This window comes from Ursus arctos, unplaced genomic scaffold, assembly GCF_023065955.2.
Source record: "Ursus arctos isolate Adak ecotype North America unplaced genomic scaffold, UrsArc2.0 scaffold_6, whole genome shotgun sequence".
Lineage (NCBI taxonomy): Eukaryota > Metazoa > Chordata > Mammalia > Carnivora > Ursidae > Ursus > Ursus arctos.
In genome coordinates, this window is record NW_026623078.1 from 20,105,661 (window position 1) to 20,123,525 (window position 17,865).

At 40.0% G+C, this 17,865-nt stretch overlaps 1 long non-coding RNA gene across 2 annotated transcripts in view; it reads left to right on the forward strand.

The window, feature by feature from the left end:
* LOC123001987 (uncharacterized) overlaps positions 1–10,925 on the forward strand; it is a 32,645-nt gene extending 21,720 nt beyond the window's left edge. Inside the window, exons 2-5 of one of the 2 annotated variants that reach the window (XR_008957862.1) lie at positions 4,426–4,696; positions 4,951–5,062; positions 6,383–6,560; positions 7,131–10,925. This is a non-coding gene — a long non-coding RNA (uncharacterized LOC123001987). Of the gene's footprint in view, positions 1–4,425; positions 4,697–4,950; positions 6,058–6,382; positions 6,561–7,130 lie in introns of those variants that run through there. The other variant, XR_006411416.3, reaches the window with a different exon arrangement.
* Positions 10,926–17,865: the final 6,940 nt, after the last annotated feature.

The following is a 17,865-nucleotide window of genomic DNA, read 5'->3' on the forward strand; positions in this document are numbered from 1 at the left end:
AAAGATACTGACTAAAGAAAGAGTCGGTGTCCTCGTTTTCACAGAGATTTTAAGACAAAGAGATGAAGACTGTAATGGCATATGGAGAAAAGGTTCAAGTCATTAAACACCTAGTAAGACCTTCAGAATTTGTGAACTCACAACTGACCTGCAACAGTAGGAAGACAATGAAGATTCATTGTCAGAAGCGGGGGGGGGGGGGGGGGGGGGGGGGGGTTTCAAACCACCTCTCCTAAAGACTGAAGGCTAAGCACACAAAAATTAGCAAGTAAATAGAAGATCGAAACAACAAGAGCAGTAGGTTTGATCGAGTGGACCTTTAGTTAGGAATTCTGCTTCTAACAAGTCCAGAATACATGTATTTTCCCAGCAAACATAAAACATTTATAAAAGTTGATCACATACTAAACATAAAAGAAGCCTCGAATATTTCAATATAGACATACTATACTGACTATGACCTTTGACCACAGTGCAAATAAGGCAGAAGTTAATAACAAAAAAGATAAATTAAAAATTCCCAAATATTTGGAAAAAAATAAGACCATTGAATAACACATGAGTTACAAAGGGAACCATAATGAAAAGTTTAGAATACCTAGAATCACCTGATAATATCTATGTATTGTTATTGTTTTTTAAGAACAGTAAAATGGTTAATTTTATGTATCAACTTAGCTGGGCTCAAGGATATCCACAAAGCTGATAAAATATTATTTCTGGGTATGTCCGAGAGAGGATGTTTCCAGAAGAGATTAGGATTTGGATCAGTAGACTGAATAAAGAGATCCACCCCCACCAGTGTGAGTGGGCATCATCCAATCTTGTGAGGGCCTGAATAGGACAAAAGTGCAGAAAGGACAAATTTCCTCTCTCTTCTTGAGCTGAGACATCCATTTCCTTTTGCTCTTGGACATCAGAGCCCCTGGATTTTGAGCCTTTGGACTCTAGGACTTAAGCCAGTGCTCCTTGGTCCCCCCACCCCCTACACCCACACCCACCATAATATAATGGGAATAATATAGAAGATAATACAGAGAATTCCCATATACCCCATACCCATTTCCCCTTTTTATTAACTTCTTATATTAGTATGGTACAATTGCCTCTGTTAATAAACCAAATAATACATTATTATTCTCTAAACCTATACTTTATTCAGATTTTCTAGGTTTTTCCCTAATGTCCAAATACCACATTACGTTTATTAGTCATGTTTTTTAAACTCCTCTTGGCTGCAACAATTTCCCGGACTTTCCTTGATTTTGCTGACTGACAATTCTGAGGAGTACTGATCAGATATTTTGCAGGATGCCCCATTCTTAGAATTTGTCTGATGTTTTCTTATGATTAGTCTGAGGTTATGGTATTTGGGAGGAAGACTGCACAGGCAAAGTACCATTGTCATCACATTGTTTCAGTGGTAATTACTATCAACACGATTTATCACTGTTGAGGTGGACCTTGCTTGCCTGACTGAGGTAGTGTTTGTCAGCTTTTCCCCACTGTGAAGTTATACTTTTCCCCCTCTCTACAGTGGACTCTGTCAACGAATCACTACGGAGAGCCCACTTACAGAGCGGGAGATGAAAATATTATATAAAAATGGTACCTTGAGGGAAATTCACAGCTTTAAATACTTCTACCAGAGGGGCGCCTGGGTGGCTCAGTCAATAAGCAACTCCCTTGGGCTCAGGTCATGATCCCAGGGTCCTGGGATTGAGCCCCGCATTGGGCTTCCTGCTTGGCGGGAAGCCTGCTTCTCTCTCCCCCACTCTCCCTTCCCCTGCTTGTGTTCCCTCTTTCGCTCTCTCTCTGTCAAATAAATAAAATCTTTAAAAAAAAAAAAAGGAGTACATTTAAAAAAAAATACTTCTACAAGAGAAGAGTTAATCATCGAAATTAATGATCCAAGTGTCCATCTTTAGAAGTTAAACAATGAACAACAGAATAAACCCAAAGAGTAGAGTGAAAGAGAAAAATTAGAGCAGAAACCGGTACAATGGAAAATACAGATAGGATGGCCATTGACAAAACTTAAAAATTGGTTCTGTAGAAACTACCTAAAATAGACCAATCTCTGGAAACACTGACCAAGAGAAGAGAGCAGACTTGACACAATAGTATGAAATAACTGGAGTATTATGGTCTGTGTGGTGGCCCCCCAGCTTCTACCTCTGAATCCATCCTTCTTTTCTTCCTACACTGAAGTCATTAGTAACAAAGCCATGTTTTACATTCTGAGTTCATGGATTTTTCTTGACCGCAGCGCTCACGACTCACTTCCTGTTACCCCAATAAGCAAACAGACTCTTGGATCTCAGTTTCATGTCTTAGCACCAAAGCCAGGAGACCCGCAGGTGTCAGAGATAAGGTCTTGATGCAATTTGGGGTCTCTGGAAGCAGATGAAGAGATGGACATTGGGGACTGAGACGTTTATTAGGGATCAACATCTATGAAAGGATGGGCAGAGGGAGATGTCAAACCAGCCTATAGTTTAGCCAAACCTCAGCCATGCTGGTAGGGGGCTCAGGGGTGAGTGTTGCCCACAGCACATCCTGAACTAGCTGACATGGCCTCATCTTTCTGTATTTGCATGTCACAGGCACTGGATGCAGGCTGTTTCAGGAAGGGCAAATGTTCTCTATAGTCGTGGGACACCCCAAAAGAACTAACAGCTGGGCATTCTCAAAACTTACTCTTGAAGAAAATGAACAAGATGGGAAGATTAACACTACTGGACGTCAAGATTATTGAGCCAAGTAGCAAAGACAGTAAGATATTGGCCTAAGGATGGGCAAATACACGACGAGACCCAGTGGGTTCAACTGATTCGTGCAAAATTGTATTACAACACATTGGAAGAAAGAATGGTCTTTTAGGACATGAGGCTGAGTCACTGACTATTGTGTCAGTCAAGGTCCAGTGAGGAAACCAGAAACCACGCCATTTATCTTAACAGAGAGAACTGAATATAGGGACTGTGTTACCCAATTGTTGGGGCACTGCTGTGGCAGAAAGGACACAGTTAGGCAACAGACTGTATGCAGGAGGCAGCTGCCATTGCTAGGGCTGAGCAGTCCAAGAGGAAGGGCTTGTGATCATTAGCACCCAGAAGCTTGGAAGAGAGGTCCATCAGAGTGGGGACCCAGATCTCAGAGGATGGGGTACCAGCTGGCGGTGCTGATTTCCCTGACAGGGCACAATGAGACTGCTTCTGGGGGTATAGAAATAACTACAAACCAGAACAACTGCTACTGAAAACAGGGCCATTATTGAGATGAGGGTCATTGCTGAGTGACGCTAACAGGGATAACAGAAGAGAGCATGTTCCGGCCCATCCCAAACTTCCAGTCTCCCTCCATGGTTTCCTACCGGTGGATGTGACAGGGAGCAGGGTGGCAAAGGAGACAGGGCTTTATTGAGTCCCCTCCACGCCCCAGCATCACAAAGGAGATAGAAAAAGAGGGTTTATAGCCCAGAAAATAGCATTAAGCAACAGAGCACTGACATCTACACTAAAAAATGAATCTTGAACCCTATCACATTATACATAAAAATCTATGCGAGGTACATTTTTAATTTAATTATGAAAGGAAAAATGTAATCCTCTAGAAGAAAACAGACATTGCAGGAGGACATTTTTGAGACAGATCGGAAGAGACAGGGAAAGCAATCCAATGTTGACACAGGATGACTCTAGATGAGGGAAATATTAGTGTTTACTGTACTGTTTACTGTACTGTACTGTTTACAACTGTTGTGTTTACAACTTTCGGTGGTTGGAAATTTTTCAAAATAAAAATTTGAAGCAAAGTAAACAAAAAGATTGTGGTCAATGACAATTAAAAGATAGAGTAGTATCTCCATTTTCTAATTTACTTCCCAGCCCTATGCACTTCTATAGATATTTGTAAGCATGCTCATTCAATACCTTTATTACTACACTTTGCCCAAGAACTGGCTTAACAATCTTCTTTGCCAGTAGAATAAAACTGGAACTTCAAGAGCAATTTAATAATTTCAATTCCAGTGGGAAAAAGATATTCATTCAGTTTTCACGGTCATAAGTATAAGCTGATTTAATTTGACTACTGCCAGGGCCCAGCCATTGACTTGCTATCACATTTTAAGTTAATACGAGTACGATGGCCAAGAATGATTTAAAAATATTTTAAAAATATTTTAAGTATTAAATTGTCAAAGAAAAGTCAAAAGGAAATGTAAGCAAAACCAACAAGTTCTTCAATGCACCTCTCCAGTTCTCTCTCTCTGTCTCCTACACACTCTACAAATGCCAGATGCTTCTGTAAACCGGAAACATCTTATTCCTCAGTTCCAATGCAAGCTTATTTTCTGCATGCAGTTTCCTGCACTTTTATATCCACTTTTTCCCTTCCTCTCCTGTGTGCTTTCATTTTCAGTGTGGTCACTCAGCCATCCAGACTTCCGCCGCTGTGTGATCTCACCGCTTCCTGAGGCGATGTCATCAGCCGCATGGTTGAGGTTTGGTTCATCTGGATTCCAACAGACAGAAAGGAGGAACAGAATACTGAGGAGCCCTGTACCAGCACGTATATAACTTCCACTTGTCAGAACTCATCACGTGACCACACTCAAATATAAGGGAGACGGAGAAAAGTGATTTCGCTATGGATCCAGGAAGAAGGGGTGAATAATGAATAGATTGCTTGGGTAATCATCACAGTTTCTACATACTACCTATTATCCTATAATTTAAAAAAATCTTGAAGATTAGTAAGGGAGTGTTGTGTGTGTGTGTGTGTGTGTGTCTGTATGTGTTTGTCTTGGGGGGTGTTCAGAATTGCAGTTGTGAACAGGCATATGTTCACATATAGCTCATGCTTTTCTGGCTGTCTGCGAGTGATTTTAATGAATATTTGTCTGGTTGGTTCAAAAACATTTCTTGATCATCTGCTATGTTCCAGGAACGAAGGGAGACACCAGCATTATGAATCTGAATATCATATACTTGGTTCTTTGGAGAGTTTGCCACTCAGTGGAAGAGACAAACACAAAAACGTGATGTCAATATCCTGGGTATGTTAAAGGGACTTTTTGATGGAAGAAGATACGTTTGATTTAAAATGATGAATTTTATTCTCATATAGGTTTCTGTTTACATTTTCGTGTCTGTAACTTCAGTTAACATTTATTTCTGCTTATGACTCCTTTTTCCCCTCCAAAGCATTCCTTCAATCCACTTAGTTCTCAGTGGCCACCAGTCATGGAAGGACAGCCCCTCGTCCTGTGCAGTAACTGGGCCAGAGATTATCCCATGACAAGGGGCGGGCTAATCAGAATTCTCACCTAGGGAGTTTTTCACAACTGATCTGGGGAGAGACCACTTTCCTCCCTGGTTGCAAAACTATTAGGATGCGTGCTATAGGTGGGTCCCTGGCAGCTTCAGAGAACTCGGAGAGGGAATCAGAAACAAGAGACAGAGGTAACTGTCAGATAGATCATAGTCTTTAATTCTTGTTGTACTTAAGTTCATGGGGTGTAGGGGTGTGAGCCAATAAAAACCCCCCTTTTCTTTTAAATTAATTTGAGCTGGGTTTCTCTCAACTTACAATCAAAGGAGTCCCAGATAATTCAGTGACAGAATATACATATGGCATAACATTTTTAGGGTAGAAGTTTTCTAGGAATAAAATTATTTCTAACTTTTGAAGAAAAGGCAAAATGAAAAGAAGATGCTATTTTAAAAATGGAAATGCATGACTATGAATGACATAAGTAAGTATCTCAAGGCAAAATGCACATCATCAGAATTCATTTAAAATCTATTTAAACATCTGAAAGGTCTCCAAAAACCTATACGAGAGAATACAAAATGTTAACTAATCTCTTAGATTTTAAAAGTGGGAATTTTGGGGCGCCTGGGTGGCACAGCGGTTAAGCGTCTGCCTTTGGCTCAGGGCGCGATCCCGGCATTATGGGATCGAGCCCCACGTCAGGCTCCTCCGCTGGGAGCCTGCTTCTTCCTCTCCCACTCCCCCTGCTTGTGTTCCCTCTCTCTCTGGCTGTCTCTATCTCTGTCGAATAAATAAATAAAATCTTAAAAAAAAAGTGGGAATTTTATTTTAAGTCAAATTTGGGGCCTACGACTCTTGTCTCCAAGTACTAGGCTCTATTTTTATAATGTTAAGAAATGATTCAGTGCCACACGTTGGTCCTTTTTAAAAATACTACTATTATGATAGATGAAGCAAAACAGGTGTGAGAAAAGGACATTTTAGACTTGCAATCCCTCAGCCTAAATTAACTGTACCAGTCATGTGTTAATTATTACCTTGTGCTAAAATGTAAAATGGAGCTGAATTTTTTTTTTTAAGATTTTATTTATTTATTCGACAGAGATAGAGACAGCCAGTGAGAGAGGAAACGCAAGCAGGGGGAGTGGGAGAGGAAGAAGCAGGCTCATAGCGGAAGAGCCTGATGTGGGGCTCGATCCCATAACGCCGGGATCATGCCCTGAGCCGAAGGCAGACGCTTAACCGCTGTGCCACCCAGGCGCCCCTGGAGCTGAATTTTGGTATGTATACTTTGTGGACAGCAAATGAAGGGAAAAACATAAACTTTTGAAACAGTGGCAGCTGCTGCAACTTTTAAAATGTAATTCGGGGGCACCCGGGTGGCTCAATTGGTTAAACATCCTACTCTTGATTTTGGCTGCCGATAATCTCAGGGTCCTGGGATCGCGCCCCATGTAGGGTTCTGCACCCAGTGGGAGCCTGCTGGAGAGTCCCTCTCTCCCTCTGCCCCTAACCCCTGCTTGTGCTCTCTCTCTAAAATAAATAAGTCTTTAAAAAAAATGTAATTTGTTTCTCTATCTTCTGCTTTCTGCTTTTTTTTTTTTAAGATTTTATTTATTTACTTGACAGAGAGGTAGAGAGCACAGAGCAGCAGGCAGAGGGAGAGGGAGAAGCAGCCTCCCCGCTGAGCAAGGAGGGTGGGGGCTCCATCCCAGGACCCTGGGATCATGACCTAAGCGGAAGGCAGACGCTTAACCATCTGAGCCACCCAGGCACCTCCTGCTTTCTGCTTTTACTGTTTTCTTTGTCTACCTTCAAATTTAAATGTTCTCCTTGGCTCTTATTTCTAGAAGGACCAGCCATTCTGAAGGTGTTCTTCAATCCGGTCTTCAAAATTCTCCCAGTTCTTTTCCCAGAGCCCTACCCTATGTGAATTAGCTTGGCCATCTTCCACTAGACTGTGAGTGTTCATACATATGAAACTCAAGGTCAAAAGTAATTTGCATAATTCTCTACTTTGTCCCATAGTACTATTTAGAAAAGTTATCAAATGGAAAATTCTAATCGCTCTATAGGAACGGGATTTTAAATAATGTTTATAATGTATAAGGTGGCTTTTACATTTTTTAAAACCTGGTTCCTGCCTGTCTCAGGCCTCATCTCTTACTGCCTCTCTTCTTGCTATCTCCCCCTCCGGTTACACTGTGGCCCTTTCCATCTCTTTGGCTCTCTCTTGTCTTGGGACCCAGGGCTGCTCTCTCTGCAGTGCCAACCTTCACATGTCAACCATAGCTTCTTCAAGGTGGCCTCTCTCACTGCCCTGGTCAGCCTTGTTGCCTCTGTTTATAAAACTTGCATCTGGCAGACACCACGTCTGCCTTTTTGCTGCTCTATCCCCAGTGCCCAGCATGGGGCCTAGAACAATAAATACCTATAACGTATTGAATTAACGTTCCCATAGACCAAGCAGTTGTGAAAGGGATTCAATTAATATAGGAAATCTGGAAATGTACACCATTACAGCACTATAATTCAATAGGAACTCTTTCTTGGGAGAATTCTTGGCTGAAAATTTCTTATTCTGATGATTAAGTGGCCACATTTCCAAGGAGCAGAGTGGATTTACAACTTTCAGCTCCTTGACTGGGTTGTAAAACAAAAAATTAACATAGATATTGTAGTAAGCGTTTGCTTTAACAAGAGAAATAAGGACAATTCATCATATGAGCGGAATTATTTTCAAATAACTCGTATGCTAACTAAAATGTTTATTAAAGTCCTAATAGTAATTGATACTGAAAAGAAAATATGAATAAAACGATGTGACACTGCAACTCACAAGAGACCTTAAAAATATCTAATGTTATCTGAAATGTTATTTGTTCATTTGGGGCATTGGCCTTAAATGTTTCTGATCTTAAACCACAGTAAAAATCCGTTTTATATTTATATAAGTGCATATATAGGTATGTTTGTGTATATATGTCTAACAGACTACATCTATGTCTAGCTGTATATCTATATCTATCTAAAGAAAAAATTCAGAAAATAACAGCCTTACTGGACATGATATGATCTGATATTTTCTGTTCTGTTCCATTATCAGTAATACTGGTTCACAGTGAACTAAATTGTGTTTTCTATTCACCAATGGGTCATAACACCAAGTTTGAAAAGCACTGATCTAGGGTACTTCACCTTTTCAAAGGCTTACTGCTTGCTTCTCTCCTCCCTCACCCTTTGTTGAGTAAGAAAAAATTTGTCTGGTCTTTGTCTCCCGTTCCTGGTACAGAGCTTCTAAAACCTTTGGAATTTCTCAAGTAGAAGTGTCTTTGTTATTCATGAGCCCCTTGGATCACTGAGTTTATGCTAATGATTGACCCTTAGGTCTGCAGACTGGGGGTTGGTCACCAGAAAGACCAAAACAGGGTTGGGATTTTCAGCTGGCTGACCTTTGGGGAAGGGAAGATGGCTGGAGATTGAGTTCAGTTACTTGGGCAATGATTTAATTAATTACACCCATTTAATGAAACCTCATAACAATTCGGAACACTGTAGCTCAGTGAAGTTACAAGTTGGTGAATCCACTGATGTGCTGGGAAGGTGATATACCTTGATTCCTTGAAAGAGGACACGAGGCTTCATGTTTGTGACCCACCCAGTCCTAGCTTTGTATCTCATTATTTGAATATCTCTGAGTTGTGTCCTTTATAATAAAACTGTTATCACGAGTGATGTAGGAAAGACATTAGGACATAAGATATAAAACATAAGAATTCAAGAAAGAACTCTTGAGATGTCTTTGGTACAAAAAGGTGGTTTTACTAAAGCATGGGGATAGGAAGAGCTGCACTGTGGTTATGAGGAGTGGACCATTATATACTTTCAGGTTGGGAGGGGTTTGAGATAGCATAAGTCTCTAAGGGATTTTGGAAGTAAGGTTTCCAGGACCTTGAGGGGCTAGTTATTGTTGGGAAAATGTTATTTATTACTGTCTAATAAAACCTTAGTCATGAGACCCTTCAGATGTATATCGGTGGGCCATATGCTTGGGGGATGATTGCCAACACGTATCTTGGGGGGTTTGGAGATAAAGGAAGTTTCCAAAGGAATTTTCATATGTTAAAGTAGACTTACAGGATCCTGGGCGTGTGGGGTTCGGGCTAGAATTGCCTTTTGCCCCTAGCAAAGTGTTACCATCGAGGCAGTTGACTCACTAGAGGAATGTCACTCTGCCTGTTTCCAAGACTTTGTCAATGGGCTGTAGGTAGTAAGGAAATTTAATAATTTTTCTTCTGCCTTTGTTTCCCACATCAATAAGATGTGGGAATAAGATTTCTTAAATCTCGCGAGTTGTCCTGTTGAATTACTGAAACTGAGGGGGTTTGTGGGAACCTTCACATTTATGGACAGTTGACTAGAAGTGTTAGTGGCTTGGGGACTCCTTGAAATTGTGGCTGGTGTCTGAAGTGGGGGCAGTCATGTTCAAGACCAAGGCTTTGAGTGGTGAAATCTGTACTAACTTGAGGTGATTAGTGCCAGAATTGAATTGCAATATATCCGTTAGGGTTGAATCAGGATACCCCTCTTTATTTTCCTTAGGTAATCCTTGACACAAACATTATTAAGGTCCACATAAACCCACTGAAAGCCATTTTATTTACGTATTTATTTAAGTTTTTTTTGCTGCCAATTATTTTATTTTATTGAGTTATAATTGACATATAACATTATGCTATTTCAGGTGAAACACCATGATTTAATATTTGGGTATGTTAAGAAATGATCACCACTATAAGTCTAGGGAACATTAGTCACCATACATAGTTATAAAAATTATTTTTGGGTGATGAGGACTTTTAAGATTTACTCTCTTAGCTTTTTTCAACTATGCATTAAAGCATTATTAAATACAGACATCATTCTGTACATTACATCCCCATGACTTATTTTATTTTTTAAATTTTTTATTTAAATTTAATTTAGTTACCGTGTACTGTATTATTGGTTTCAGGGGTGGAATTTAATGATTCATCAGTTCCATACAATACCCGGTGCTCGTTACATCAAGTGTCCTCAATGCCCATCAACCAGTTACCCCATCCCCCCATCCACCTCCCCTCCAGCAACCCTCAGTTTCTTTCCTAGAGTTAAGAGTCTCTTATGGTTTGTCTCCCTCTCTGTTTTCATCTTATTTTACAACTGGAAGTTTACACCTTTTGAGCTCCTTCGCCCATTTTGTTCACCCCTCACCACCACCACTCCTCCCATCCCTCCCTGACAACTACCAATCTGTTCTCTGTATCCAGGAGCTTGTGTTTTTGTTCATTTGCTTGTTTTTGTCAGTTTTTTTAGATTCCACCTGTGAGATTATATAGTATTTTTTGTCTTTCTCTGTTTGACTTATTTCACTCAGTGTAATGCCCTCAAGATTCATCCATGTTGTCACAAATGACAAGGCTCCATTCTTTTTTATGGCTGAAAATATATCACAATTGGCTGAATACATATATATATCTATATATATCTCACAATGGCTGAATATATAATCACAATTTGTTATGCATCCATCCATTGATGGACATGTGGTTGTTTTCATATCTTGACTATTGTAAATAATGCCGCAATAAATATGGTGGTGAATGTATCTTTTCAAATTAGTGTTTTCATTTTCTTTGGATAAATGCTCAGAAGCAGAAATACTGGATCATATTGTAGTCCTATTTTTAACTTTTTGAGTAACCTCCAATAGTTTTCCACAGTGGTTACACCAACTGACATGGCTACCAACAGCACACAAGTGTCCCCTTCTCTCCATATCCTTGTTAACACTTGGTTATGTCTTGTCTTTTTGATAATAACCACTCTAACAGGTGGGAGGCGATATCTCATTGTGGTTTTGATTTGCATTTGCATGATGGTCAGTGATGATGAGCATCTTTGCATGTACCTATTGGCTATCTGTATTTCTTCTTTGAAGAAATGACTATTAAGATCCTCTGCCTATTTTTTTGAGAGAGACAGAGGGAGAGACAGACAGACAGAGATAGGGGAGGGGCAGAGGGAAAGGGAGAGAGAGAATCTTAAGCAGGCTCCACGCCCAACAGGGAGGCCGATTCGGGGCTCCATCTCATAACCCTCAGATCATGACCTGAGCTGAAATCAAGAGTTGGACACTTAACCGACTGAGTTACCCAGGTGCCTTACCTCTGCCCATTTTTAATGTAATTGTTTGTTTTCTATTATTGAGTTGCATGAGTTCCATGTATATTTTGGATATTAATCCCTTATTGAATAAGTGATTTGCAAATATTTTCTCCCATTCCATATGCTGCCTTTTCATCTTGTTGATGATTTCACTGCTGTGCAGAAGCTTTTTAGTTTGATGTAGTCTCATTTGTTTATTTTTGCTTTTGGAATCAAATTGAAAAAACCATTGCCAAGACTGATGACAAGTAGCCTACCACCAATGTTTTCTTTGAGTTTTATGGTTTCAATTCTTATATTCAAGCCATTAATCCATTTTTGAGTTAATTTTTGTCTGAGGTATAAGATAGTGTTCCAGTAAAGGGCATTTTGAATGGAATAAAACGCTGTCCCTTTTCTAGTTGGGCATTTGAGAGTGATATCCTGATAGGTATAAAAATATCTCAGTTACTTTTGTACAGTTTCCCATTTATTTCATGTTTCTTAGACATTTGAACTTGGTTTTCTGTGAATTTTATTTCATAGATATTTTCCAATTTTTCTAATAGGTTATTGATATTTCCTTCTAAATTTTCAACCACCTTATATGAATTATAGACATTAAACTTTTATTTGTTGTCTATATTGAAAGTAATTTCTCTGGCTTTATCTGGATATCTTTGTTCCGCAGAATCAGGGTCCCGTATCTATGCCTGCCTCATATACTAATTTTCTGCTATCAGTGAATTTGATACCAGCCCCTGCCCAGCCTAGTTTTATGTGATTGTCAACATTTTAACTTTTAATTTCTTTCTTTATTTTTTGTGATTTTTCTTTAATTTAGTGGTACCAGATAAATACAGGATCCCTGGTTAAACTCGAGTTTCAGAATACACGAGTTTTATGTTTTCATTTGCTAAGTCTGGCAGCTCTACTCTAATTATTCTAATAATAATGAAAAAGAATAACTGGCTTTTAGAAATTTTCAGGTAGGGTGCACAGCTTCTGCACACAAAAACATCAATCATGCTTAATTCCATACTGAATTCAGTATTATTAAACTGGAAATGCTAGGTTTAACGTTGAATTTAACACCAAAGATGTGAATTTTAAAGTAGATTAGGAGACATTCAAGATTCACTTTATCTAATTGTCTTTTGTATTCTGAATTTTGAAAAAAAAAAACAAAAACAAAAACTTTTTTGTTAAGTCCCCAAAGGATTTTTACAAACTCTATGAGAGGAAAGCAGGTTCTGTCCCCACTCCTGGCTTTCATATAAAATTTGTCCAAGCTCACACAGCCGCCAAAAGGTTTATCCAAGACTGAATCAAAAGTTTCTCCTCCACTTCATCAATTCAGTAGCCACTTAAGATTGGAATAATTACATACATTTTAGGGGTCTGATTGTTCCAACCACATTCAAAATCGTCTTCAGTTCATCCCCTTCCTAGGAGCTGCATACTTCATGCTGAATTGTGTGGCGGTCCTTCCTGTCAGCGTCTCCAGAGCCAGGAACCCCGTGTAGCTTTCTTTCTTCCTTTTTTTCAAACAAGCAAGTACAGTACAATGTTTTGAAAGGAACCTGGATGCTTTTTGTTCAGCAGATCTTGGAGAGTCAAGCAAAGAGTAGAGAAGCGAGTGAGTGGGGAAACAGATTTCCTTTAGTGCCCAGAGGAATGGGAGAGGTCAGGGGGAGGTCAGGAGGTGGGGTGTACTCCTTGGAACTGTCACAGGATGCAGAAATTGCTGCTTATGGTCTGTCAGTTTGTGTTAAGTTTCAGAAAGAAAAATAAAGGCTACTTTCATCTCTTCCTGGTCATGCATGATAATAGGGCTCAAAATCCTTGTCCCAGTTCAGGGACTTACCAGCTCCCAGATCAAATGAGTCATACACACAAACAAGTGAGTCTGTGGCCGTGAGTCACATGAAATAGTTTAGAACAAAATTATGCACGTCCAATGTGTTAAAGATTTTTTAGAAAAGTTTTGGTACTGCCCAAGGTTCAGATGTGTATAAAAGTGACAATTCAAATTTAAAACCATTTGACTCAAAAATATTTGTTAGTATTTTATAAGGCTAGCCTTGTGTAGTAAGCATTTAAGGTAAATATCTCATTTAATCTTCACAAAAGGTACACAGTACAATTCTCATTTTATAGTTAAGGAAACTGAGGCTCAGAGAACTCAATGTCACAGAGTTAATAGTAGCAGGTCAGGGTTCCAAACCTGCACTTTCAACAGTTCTGTATTGCCTATGATTTCTGTGTTTTCTATAATAAAAGACTTCTAAGTTGCTACATAATTGGTGACATTGCTTTTTTTTTTTTAATACCTAGAAATGCCAAATTGACATTGGTTTTGAGAACTAGTCAAACTTGGTCATTTTGAGTATCTCTGTAAGTCAATTTAATCTTAAAATGAGATTGTTTTCTCATCAATGCAATGAGTAAAAATGAGTAAAAATGAATAAAAACAAGGAGAAATTTCAGAAGAGGGATGAAATTTTGACCTGTTGAAGGCTATTGATCCAGGATGGGTAATTCACAATAAAAAAACCATTTTTTTAAAAGATTTTATCTATTCATTTATCAGAGAGAGAGAGAGAGCACAAGCAGGGGGAACGACAGGCAAAGGGAGAAGCAGGTTCCCCGCTGAGCAAGGAGCTTGATGCAGGACTCGATCCCAGGACCCTGGGATCATGACCCAAGCCGAAGGCAGACGCTTAACCAACAGCCACCCGGTGCCCCCAAAAAGCCATTTAAGCTAAGTTTAGTTTGTCTGAGTTTGGTAACAGTGGGGAAGTAAGAATGAGGAGAGGGTGGTGAAGGTGTGTTGACAGAGAGATTTTAAAAGGATTATTAACGTATAGAAGAGGCGAGGAACAAGAAACTATTATTTATGCAATAAATTATTTATGCAATAAATAAAACATAACTGAAAATACACACACACACACACACACACTCGTACATACTTGAGCTCCATATTACGACTAGTTGAGGCAAAGACACATAGAGCCAGAGAGGCTGAGAAAGAGACTGTCAGGAGAGGCTAATTAGAAGCTCCTAAGACCTCACAGCTCAGACAACATCTATGATTAATAACGAGAACCATCATTACCAATGATATCTATTAACCTTCAGTGACTTCTTATTATGTGCCAGGACCTTTTCTCTGTGTTAACTCATTTAATGCTGATTAAGGAAACTCATATATTCGGATCCACAAAATGGAAGCCTCCTCAGTGGCCCAGCCTACATCACAAATCTAAACTTAAGTCAGCCTGAACTTACAAGAAACACCTGTCATGGGACATCTAACACACACCAATCACAATCCTCCAACTCAGCTTTAGCTCGCTCACCTCACCCTGGGAAATAGGCCTTTCTAACCTCAATCCTGTGTGTCTCCACGTTGTCACTTCTACCATTCTATAAAACTGGCTCTTGCCCCCAAATCCTCTGGATCATTCCTCCACTGCTTGTGAGGAGCTGAAACTCTCAGTGAATGGATTGGTTTCCTTGCATAAAGGACATCGATCTTGTCACTGAATTGTTTCAGTTTTGTCATTTGGAGATACAAACAACAATTTCAAGCCCTGGAACTATTACTGGACACCGGGTTTGCCTTGTGGTAGGTGTCAAGTCAAAAGACACAATCAAGCCAAAGAGTAAGAAAAGGAATGGTTTTATTTGCGACAAGTAAAGGAAAGCACCAGGGATCTTTCCCAAAGCAGTGTCCCCCCATAACAACAAAATTGGGGAAGTTTTAAGCTAAGGGTGCATGCATATTCATGGAGGGACTTGCATAACGGGGAATAAGCATGGAATTGGAGCAAAAGTCATCTAAAGGTGACTGAGTCCAGGTCAAGGTCATAAACGCAGCAAAGGTCAGCATCATCAGTTCTCTGGCTCCTGTTGATCTGTGTCTGAGTGCTCAAAGGGGTTTAGATCCTGCAAAGATAACTCAAGAATGTGTCTCAGGTCTGTCTTCACTTTTGAATCAGCCCTGGGAGTTTTACCACTGATTTATTGTCCCTCATAGGATTAGGGTATCTCCTGGCCTGATAGTGGCTGTTTGTTGTTACATTCTTTCACAAGGTGGATGGGGACCTAAAATGACTTTTCTTATGTCAAGAAAGCTATGTCTGTCTTTTTCCAGAAACCTCTAACTCTTCTGCTTACAAAACTATCATTATTCCCATTTATAAGGAAATTAAGGCAGACAGAGTACTTTATTTGTCCAAGTCTTCACAGCAATAAGGACATGTGCATCTGTTTGCAAGTCCCAAATTAACTTCTGCTAGAATTTTCTCATGCCACCCAGAAAACAGGTGAATTGTGTCAGGGAGGAAAAATAATTTTCCCTCTACTCTCCTAGGCTCTTGGCTGAGATACTGTTATTGAACAATCTATCCCAGCTGCTAACTCAAGAAACGAACGAAATGAATTGGTGAGCCCTGGCACACTGCCACAGCCACCTGCCCCATCCTGGGGATCCTGAGGGTGCTGGACAAATCAAAAGCATAGTTCCTGGCTGCATTTGCCAACACTGCTGTGGAACAAACTTAGATGAACCCCTTGCAAGATAAGCCAATAAATCCAATAACTCAAGAGACATGAGTTTGGAAAAGAGAAAGGGAGAAATTTATTTTGGATGTTGGCAACCAGGGGAGGTGGCAGGCTCAAGACATAACAACCAGAACCTCTCTCCTGGCAAGAGACTCCTAGAACTTTATAAGGAGAGGTTCAGAGGGGTGTGTAACAGAGAGCAGGCAAAAGATCATGTGTGCAGGTCAGTATGTGGTCAGCCTGTAATCATGGGCAGGGAAGGGACTTGTGGGGTCTGGTCTTCTAGGCATTCCTGTGTTATAAGGGCTTTCCTGGCCTGGCGGTTGTTCATTGCAGAACACCGTCATCAAATCCTCAAGAAAGTGAAATTAAAATTAAGCACAATGAGTTTTAGTTAGAGCATGAGTTTAGTGGTCTTATCTATTTCTGGTTTTAACAGTTGGAATCTATAATTGAGCAAAAGTGATGAGGTTGGGGAATATAAGTGAGGTTCAGTGGGGTTGAGTCTGGAGCTGACGACCAAGAAAGAATTCTTGAGGTGTCTTTGGTGCAAAATGGTGGTTTATTAAAGCACGGGGACAGGACCCATGGGCGGAAAGAGCTGCTGCACCAGGGTTGTGAGGAATGGCCCATTATCAGGTCCAGAATGTTTTAGAGACCAAAGGCTACCAATAAGTGATAGGAGGCTGACTTATTAAATACCAGGCTATGCCTATAGATATGCCTGAAAGAATGCTTAAAACCTGTCAGACTTTAAACCCAGCTACCCTTAAGCCTGGACCTGACCATTGTAGAGCATAACTGTTCAGAGGTTATTGATCTTGTCTATTCTAGTCGACCAGATTTAAGATGTCCCTATTGAAAACACAGAGGACAATTGGTTCACCAATGGTAACAGTTTCATGGAAAAAAGGGGTAAGAAAAACTGGGTATGTCATAGTCAAGTCTAACTCAAGAATGTTGAGGTCAAAGCCCTGTCAGCAAACATGTCTGCCCCCAAAATGGAATTAATAGTGCCCACCTGTGTTTTGCAATTGGCAAAAGCCTTAAAAATATTTATACTGACTTCAAATATACTTCTCCATGCTCATGGTGCAATTTGGGAAAAAAAAAAAAAAGGATTATTATCAAGCCATAACTCCCCAATCAAATATGGGCCTGAAATCATTGCATGTATGGCCCTCCAAAACCAAGTAGCCCTTGAAATCCTGACTGCAGTTCAAGGAGGCCCAGTATTACATGCCTGGCTCCTGGCTGGGACCCAGTGGCTCTGCAACTTAACCTGTGTCCATAGCTTCCTCCTTGCTGGATAAACCACCATACTCTGGGTTTTGCCTGGATGCATGGATGCATTATTAAAACCATTACCAACCCAGCCAACCTTCCAAATTTAAAACTATGGTGGACATGTTCTGTGTCTCACTGGTACGACCACCTAGCATCTATCTTTGTTACCTCTTTGAGACTGGAGAATGTTGTTTGGCACATGGAAGTTCTCAATAAATACATGGTCAAAGCCCTAAGTGATACTCTACAGAATAGAGTGATGTTAAATGTTTTTAACTGCTATACACGGTGAAATATGTGGTAGCATAAAAACAATGCTGTGTATACAGTCCAGATTACCACAAAATACTTCTGGGTTTCTACCTGACATGAATGCTCAAATTGGTGCTTTAAATGATCTCTTTCCTTTAGTGATTGCTTTCAACTCCTGGACTGGAGGAAAATTATCAAAGGTCAACTATCAAAGATCTTTTATTCAGATCTCTCCTTAAAATGTTAATCTTGTTTTGTCATATCTGATGTCTCCCTGCCTAGCGCCAA